At 45.8% G+C, this 8,058-nt stretch overlaps 1 pseudogene; it reads left to right on the forward strand.

Moving 5' to 3' along the window:
• Nucleotides 1-230: 230 nt before the first annotated feature.
• On the forward strand, nt 231-744 carry LOC110303991 (eukaryotic translation initiation factor 1-like; annotated as a pseudogene).
• The last annotated feature ends 7,314 nt before the right edge of the window (nt 745-8,058 follow it).

An 8,058-nucleotide genomic window follows, 5' to 3' on the forward strand; every position in this document is an offset into this window, starting at 1 on the left:
TGAAGACTGATGCCATCCAGGTACCTCTTGCCCCCTTAACAGGCTAAAGTGCTAAGTCAGAAGTAAATGTCCACCCTAGTCACTGAGCCACCACTGAGGACTCAGCTGCCTCCCACTTGAGCCCCCTGGATTCCCGACACTTCAGTCCTGCCCTTCCCCCCTCCCTGCCTGCCTTCTCCTGCAGACACCTTCCATAGGCCGTTTCTACCAAGGTAAAGGAATCGTATCGTATGTCCGCCATCCAGAACCTCCACTCTTCCGACCCCTTTGCTGATGCAAGTAAGGGTCGTGACCTGCTTCCTGCTGGCACCGAGGATTATATCCATGTAAGAATTCAACAGAGAGCCGGGCGTGGTGGCGCACACCTTTAATCCCAGGAGTTGGGAGGCAGAGGCAGGTGGATTTCTGAGTTCGAGGCCAGCCTGATCTACAGAGTGAGTTCCGGACAGCCAGGGCTACACAGAGAAACCCTGTCTCGAAAAACAAAACAACAACAACAACAAAAAGAACTCAACAGAGAAACGGCAGGAAGACCCTTACCACTATCCAAGGGATCGCTGATGATTATGATAAAAAGAAACTAGTGAAGGTGTTTAAGAAGAAATTTGCCTGCAATGGTACTGTAACTGAGCATCCAGAATATGAAGAATTCAGCTACTGGGTGACTAGCACAAGAACATATGTCGGTTCCTGATAGAGACTGGACTGGCTAAGGTCAATCAGCTGAAGGTTCATGGGTTTTAAGAGCTTGTGGCTCTCTAAAGCTTAAGTGAGGATTTCCTCGCAATGAGTAGAATTTCTCTTCTGTCCCTGTCACAAGTTTAAAAACCTCACAGCTTATATAATGTAATCATTTGGGGTCCACTTTTAACTTGGACTAGTGTAACTCCTTCATGCAATAACTGAAAAAAGCCATGCTGTGTAGTCTTGAAGTCCCTCATTTAAACAGGTGAAGCAGTAAGCCCTGGCAGTGTCCACTCTGAAACAAAGCAATGACAAGGTTTCAGCCAAGCCAAGAGCCCCAAGATCACAGGAGGCTAGGTCTGAACATAGGTTCCTTCGGGCTCCCTCTACAGAGTCCCCTGCCCTAGGAGAGTGCCACCACTTGAACACCCTAGTTGACCAACAGAATGGGTAACTGCCCCAGCTATGTCACTAGATGGAGTCTCTGGCAGTAAAAAAGAAGCCCTGGTGTCTTATAGGTAGGCAGAATTCAGAAAGGGCCACCTTTGCAGCTAAGTTATGGACATCCAGCTCACCACCAGGGTGGTCTTTTTTAAGCAGATCTGTCCTAGCCAGGGGATGTTGAAACATGAACAGTGGAGCCAGCCTGGCATCAGTTAAACTTACAAGAGAACAAATGCCCAACTGGTGCCATTGGTCGTGTGGCTAGCTGTAGAGGGTTCAATTGAACATGAGCTGCTGCCCAAGGCCATGTGAAGGGACAAACTGGTCTTTTTGTTTTCTTTTCCCCTCCAGTTTTAATGTTATATAATGTTTTTAAATCTTTATTTAAATAAAGCTTGTTTCCAAAAATAAAAAATAAAAAGTAAATGCCCTCCATAGGGACAAAATGGCTACCTATAGTGACAGTTGGCATACCAGGAAAGTGGGCTCAGATTTATCAACTGGTAGATTCATTAACTGAAATTATTCTACAATACAGTAGGGCACTTGGCTTGCTTTGTGGGGATATTATGTGACTTTAAGAAAAAAAAATGTGATTTCTATACAAACCATCTGGGATTATAATCTGGCTGTTCTCGAAGGCATATTAGAAAAAGGGAAACTGAAATAAAATAAATGACTAGTGTCCCACCCGTTTCCAGCCTCCTCCTAGATAGCACCTCTGATATCGGCCATCACAGGGCGTTTGGTCCCTTCTGCTTCTGATAGTTGCTGACAGCCCTTGTATCACTGATACGTTAGCTAGTTGATCCTTCCCATCCAGGTATCAAGAAGTGGATGGTTATTAGATCTCAGTATAAGCAGCTGCCCATCACAGAGTCAAGGATTTGGTCCATGATACAACTCAAGGGGAAGATGTAAGACCCACAGTTAACCTTCCAGGAACACTGGGCGCTGCTGTTATAAGTACCACCTGCCCGAAGGAAGACCGGTAACTTCCTGGAATATGGGAGTTGTGATCCTTGGAAAACAACAAAACCACATGTTAAAATATGGTGGCCATATGGGTTTGTCCTTAAAAGGTTCTGTAACTGGCCTCAATGAGAGAAGACACACCTAACCCTTGAGAGCTTTGAGCACCCAGGGAATGGGGAGGCCTGTGATGCCCTCCCCAACACCAACATCCTCTTGGAGACAGCGGTGGGAGGGTGGGGGGATGGATGAGGAATAGGATGAGAAACTGTCAGAGGGCAAAACAGGGGTGGAGGGGTAACAACTGGAACTGTAAAAAAAAAAAAAAAAGGTTAAAGATAATTTTTTTTAAAGCTTCTGTAACATGTCTTGGGGCTACTCAGCTGGGAACTCCAGGCAGTGGTCCTGAGCACAATTCATCTGAAACAGGATTTAACTAAAGCTTGCTTCAAATTGGGCTCAAAATTGTGAACCTTTTCTTCACCATATCTCAGGATTGACACCACCTACCCTCAAAAGATGGGTGGAGTCCAGTCCTTCTGCTGGTGAGGAACTCGGTTGAGAAATCCTTTATCCTTTGTCAGACACAATCGGTCCTCAGGTCTACAAGGGCTTCCTCAAGGATCTGCACTTCTAACATCATCATTAGATTCAAAGTCTGAGACTTCCAACTGCCTTGGTTTTCTTTTCTCTAGGGGGTGAGAAGTGGCATTCTGGGGAGAGGCTCAATGAAGGAGTGAAAGAGTAAGAAAGACGAATCTGAGGACTTTTCCCCCAAGAAATCAAACCTTTATCTGAAAGACAGGGACCGTGAGATTCAAGAGAACTGTTAAGGGGGGAAGAAATGAATGTTCATTCCTTCCCTAAAACCAAAACGGATAACCATCATCAAACGAGGCAGGCAAATATCAATAGTTACACAAGGCAATCAGACAGGATCCTGTCTGTCATTCTTGAGTCTCTAGAACAAACTCGGGCCATTGCTCAGGATTTATGCCACCTCATTACCACCCCCACCACTCTTTGAAAGCTAGACCCTGGTTTAGCAACGTGTCCATTTCACAAGGACTCTGGCAAACAGACACGCGTTCCACACAGAAGCCAGAAGAACACGCGGAAAGTATCCCTCATGTCCTGGTTTTTCTCTCTTCAGAAAGCCTAGGGTCTAGTACAAACTCTGAATTCTCCGGAAATGACTAGAAAAGGCAGCTGGAACAGCTATGTCTACATAAAACTGCAGCTGACCTGCTAATAGTAACTAGTCTAAAATTACCATAAAGCATGTGGTTTCCATTACAGCCGATCACAATGCCACCATGCTGTGACAAGAAGCCTGCCCTCCAGGGCTACCCTCATTTGCATGCTCTTATGTTATACTTGGGGGTTGGATTCACTGATTTAAGAGAAGTAAGTGTCCCTCGGCAAGAGTTGATGTACAGATGTCAGCAGTGGACCAAGGCTTGATACTGTGTTGGATTTGTGTTCACAGTCACTCTCCAAGGTCACGTGACTGCTGTCTCGTCGCATCATTTAAGTGTGCTGGTCTGGAAATTCTCACACAAAGATGTCAGCCACGGGGACTGTGACTATGATCAGGTGAGCTCGCAATCTAACCGTGTGACGTCACAGCATGTGTAGTGCCATTGCTCAGTGACAGGGAGAGCTGGGCAGTCTCAAAGCCTGTCTCTTAAGGCCATTTAATTGTGAACAAGATTTCTGGAACACCGAGGCCTGCCCTGCTAATCTACTAAAGGAATGCTACAGATTATCATAATTCTTAAAGGACGAGCTGGTGTTCATCACACACAAGACACAATGATGCTAACCCAATGGCTCTCAATCTGTGGATCACAGCCCCTTTGGGGCGGCATATCAGATAACCTGTGTTGGCATTTCATCTAGGCTCCACCCCTCAGTTACCTGCAACAGCCAGGTATGCCTGACTCACTATAAAAGGGGCTGCTTGCCCCCTCCTCTCTCTCTTGCTCTCTCGCTCTTGCTCCTGCTCCCTTACCCTTGTCCCACTCTCCTACCCCTTCTCTCCCCACGTGCTCATGGCCGCCCCCCCCTCCTCCTCCTCCTCCTCCTCCTCCTCCTCCTCCTCCTCCTCCTCCTCCTCCTCCTTCTTCTTCTTCTTCTTCTTCTTCTTCTTTTTCTTCTTCTTCTTCTTCTTCTTCCTTCTCTCTCTCTCTCTCTCTCTCTCTCTCTCTCTCTCTCTCTCTCTCTCTCTCTCTCTCTCTCTCTCTGCCTTTCTCTCAACTCCCCTCCCCATGCCCTGAATAAACTCTAGTATCTTGTGGCTGGTCCCTCAGAGGGAAGGGATGCCTCAGCATGGGTCTGAAGAGCCACCCCCTTCTCCCACATCTTACTGCACCTCCCTCAAACATATCCCTTCTTTCCTTATCTTTTTATAAAACACAACATCCCACAATCTAACCGTGTGACATCACAGCATTTACACAGATATTTATATTATAATTCATAACAGTAGCAGAATTATACTTATGAAGTAGCAGCAGAATTTTATGGTTGGCACAACATGAGGAACTGTATTAAAGGGCCGCAGCATCAGGACCACTGAGAGCCACTGCTCTAACACATGCTGCTCCAAGCACTCGTCTACTTAGCAATTACAACAGAGTCGATGTTTATTCCCTCTATAGATGAGAATACAGAGGGCCAGACATCTTGATTTGCTCTCCAAAGTCACATGACAAGGAAGTGAGTGAGTTAGGATTTGAACTTGGGTCTTATTCATGTCAAAGTCTGTGTCCACACTCTCAACAGGAAGACTACAAGCACAGGACAAAATGATTAAGAGGGAGAACTCCACCTTTTTCTTGCTGAAACTCTCTAGACTCCAGTTTCTCACTTTCAAACACTACCTGCCCCAGGATACTACTGCAAGGATTATCTAGCTTAATATGGAAGTGACCGATGTAATAACACTCAGCACATGATCGCTGAGTGTTACATATATTATCTTTATAGCTCTCAAACAGCTGACACACTGATGATGAGAAAAGAAGGAGTGTGGTGCCAGGGAGGTGTAGTGATCCCCCCAAAAAAGACAGGAGCCAATCTGATGCAGCTCACAACAGGGTCTTCATTCTACTCCTATTCTATTCTATTCTGTTCTGTTCTGTTCTGTTCTGTTCTGTTCTGTTCTGTTCTGTTCTGTTCTGTTCTGTTCTGTTCTGCTCTGCTCTGCTCTGCTCTGCTCTGCTCTATTCTATTCTATTCTATTCTATTCTATTCTATTCTCGGGCCCCTCTAACACACCACAATCATGCAGGACAGTTTTGGTGGTAGGGAGCCCAGAATATCTATTGAGGCAAGACTTTATAGTAAGCAGCAAGCAGGGAGTGAGTGTGCAAGCATCTAATCGGAAAGCTCCTGTGGCCTTTAACATGATTGGCTGGTGCTGGGAGTCATATCATAAACTTACCTTCTGCTCCCCTCTGTATTGGTGGTCGTTAGGCAGGGGGTAGGATTGGACCTGAGAGTGCAGGTTGGTTGGGGGAATACCTGGAGACACTGGTCTTGTTGAGGGTGTAAGCTGGAGATGCTGGTCTTGTTGGGGATTAGCCTAGAGACTGGAGCTAGGCTCCGGTTTTGTTGGGGGCAACTTGGAAACTAATGCTAGGTACCAGCCTGTCAGTTTACCTGAGTTCAAACTTAGGCCAGTGTACTGGCTAGTTTTGTGTCAACTTGACAGAGGCTGGAGTTATCACAGTTGGGAGTTATCACAGTTGGGGAAATGCCTCCATGAGATCCAGCTGTAAGGCATTTTCTCAATTAATGATCAAGGGAGGAGGTCCCCTTGTGGATGGTGCCATCTCTGGGCTGGTAGTCTTGATTCTATAAGAGAGCAAGCTGAGCAAGCCAGGGGAAGCAAGCCAGGAAAGAACATCACTTCATGGTCTCTACATCAGCCTCTGCTTTCTGACCTACTTGAGTTTCAGTCCTGACTTCCTTGGTGATGAACAGCAGTATGGAAGTGTAAGCTGAATAAACCCTTTCCTCCCCAATTTGCTTCTTGGTCATGATGTTTTGTCCAGGAATAGAAACCCTGACAAATTGGTACCAGAAGTGGGATATTCCTATGACAACCTGACCATGTTTTGGGGAGGATTGTGGAAGGACTTTGAAACTTTGGGCTAGAAGATCCATTCGGTGTTAAAGAGCTCTGTCAGATGTTGTGTAGGAACTTGGAAGATAATGTTGAGAACAGTGCAGAAGATGAAGGCCTGGCTTGTGAAATTTCAGAGGGAAAATTAAAGACTCTTTTCAGAGCCATTGCTATTTTGAAGTTTGATTATTCTATGGTTCTGGTTAGCTGGGGCTGAAGAATTGGCTGTGATTAACAAGTTACCAGAACTACTAAAGGGAAACCTTTGCATTACTGGGACTATTGATGTTGGTTAGCTGGAGCTAAGAAATTGGCGGTGATTAAAAAGAGACCAACATCATTGAGGTGACATCTTCTGGGAAGTGTTTTCTTAGAGCACAGAGGCTGTGTTCCAGAGATAGCCAATTTTGTGATGTGCCTGGACTTAGTAATATGTAAGAGTTACACAGGTGGTACTGGTTTTGAAGGCATGAAGGGGTCACACAGAGCAGCTGAGGCTCGGCACTGTGAGGGGCCATGGAAGGCCACTAGTGAAGGTGCATCCTCAGTTGCAATTGATGGCCCAGGACTGAAGGGGTCATTCAAAGGAGTTGAGGCTTAACACCATGAAGAGAGCCTATGAGAGGCTGTTGTTGAAGCCAAGTTACAGTAGAAGACAGCAGCATTTTGGAGATGCCAGTACCATGAGATGACTACCAAGAACAGCAGCAGCAGTGGAGTACAGGTGGCTGGAGCCTGGAAGACAACATTTGTGCTACAAAGGGCATAGCTGGAAAAGTGACCCAAGTCCTTGGAGGAGCCCAGAAGATCATGAGTTGGATCCCAGACACTGGACGGTTGGAGATTGATTTTTGCTTTTGATTGTGACTGTGCCCTGATATTTTTCCCTCTTGAAGGAAGTTTTTTAGTGAAGCCCACAGTTAAGAGACTTTGAATTTTAAAAGATACTGGATATTTTAAAAGGATTGAACTTTTAATATGTAAGACTGTGGGACTTTTAAAATTGTTTAGATCTTGGGGATGAATAAGAAACTAAGGGTTGAGGCTTACTAGTGATGTGTTTGTGTGTCAAATTGACAAGGGGTCAATTGTATTGGCTAGTTTTGTGTCAACTTGACACAGGCTGGAGTTATCACAGAGAACGGAGCTTCAGTCGGGGAAATGCCTCCATGAGATCCAGCTGTAAGGCATTTTCTCAATTAATGATCAAGGGAGGAGGTCCCCTTCTGGGTGGTGCCATCTCTGGGCTGGTAGTCTTGATTCTATAAGAGAGCAAACTGAGCATACCAGGGGAAGCAAGCCAGTAAAGAACATCCCTCCATGGCCTCTGCATCAGCCCCTGCTTTCTGACCTGCTTGAGTTTCAGTTCTGACTTCCTTGGTGATGAACAGCAGTATGGAAGTGTAAGCTGAATAAACCCTTTCCTCCCCCAATTTGCTTCTTGGTCATGATGTTTTGTCCAGGAATAGAAACCCTGACAGTCAGGTTCTCTAAAATGGAGTCTGAACTTAAAAGCTTTGGTCTCTCAGGAGCTGGAGTTAGAGACTAGAGGAGCACAGGAGGCCACCAATGACAATCTGCTCTGCAGGGATGTGGGGGCCATTATAGTACCCATATGATAAACTGGCAGAGGTGAGCAGGGACACTTTCTAGAGTGCTATGTCCTTACTTATGCGTATGGAGGGCCCTCAGAGATGTCAGGGCTTACAATGTTTTCATGTCTATTTTATATCCACAGCCCATCAGACCAGGAAACATCTGGATCAGAAACAATGCTAAGTAAGATGTCTTAGCTGCTGGCCAAAAGCATAAAAGAAAGACGAGTG

This window comes from Mus caroli, unplaced genomic scaffold, assembly GCF_978045245.1.
Source record: "Mus caroli unplaced genomic scaffold, Mus_caroli_1 scaffold_9, whole genome shotgun sequence".
Taxonomy (NCBI): Eukaryota; Metazoa; Chordata; class Mammalia; order Rodentia; family Muridae; genus Mus; species Mus caroli.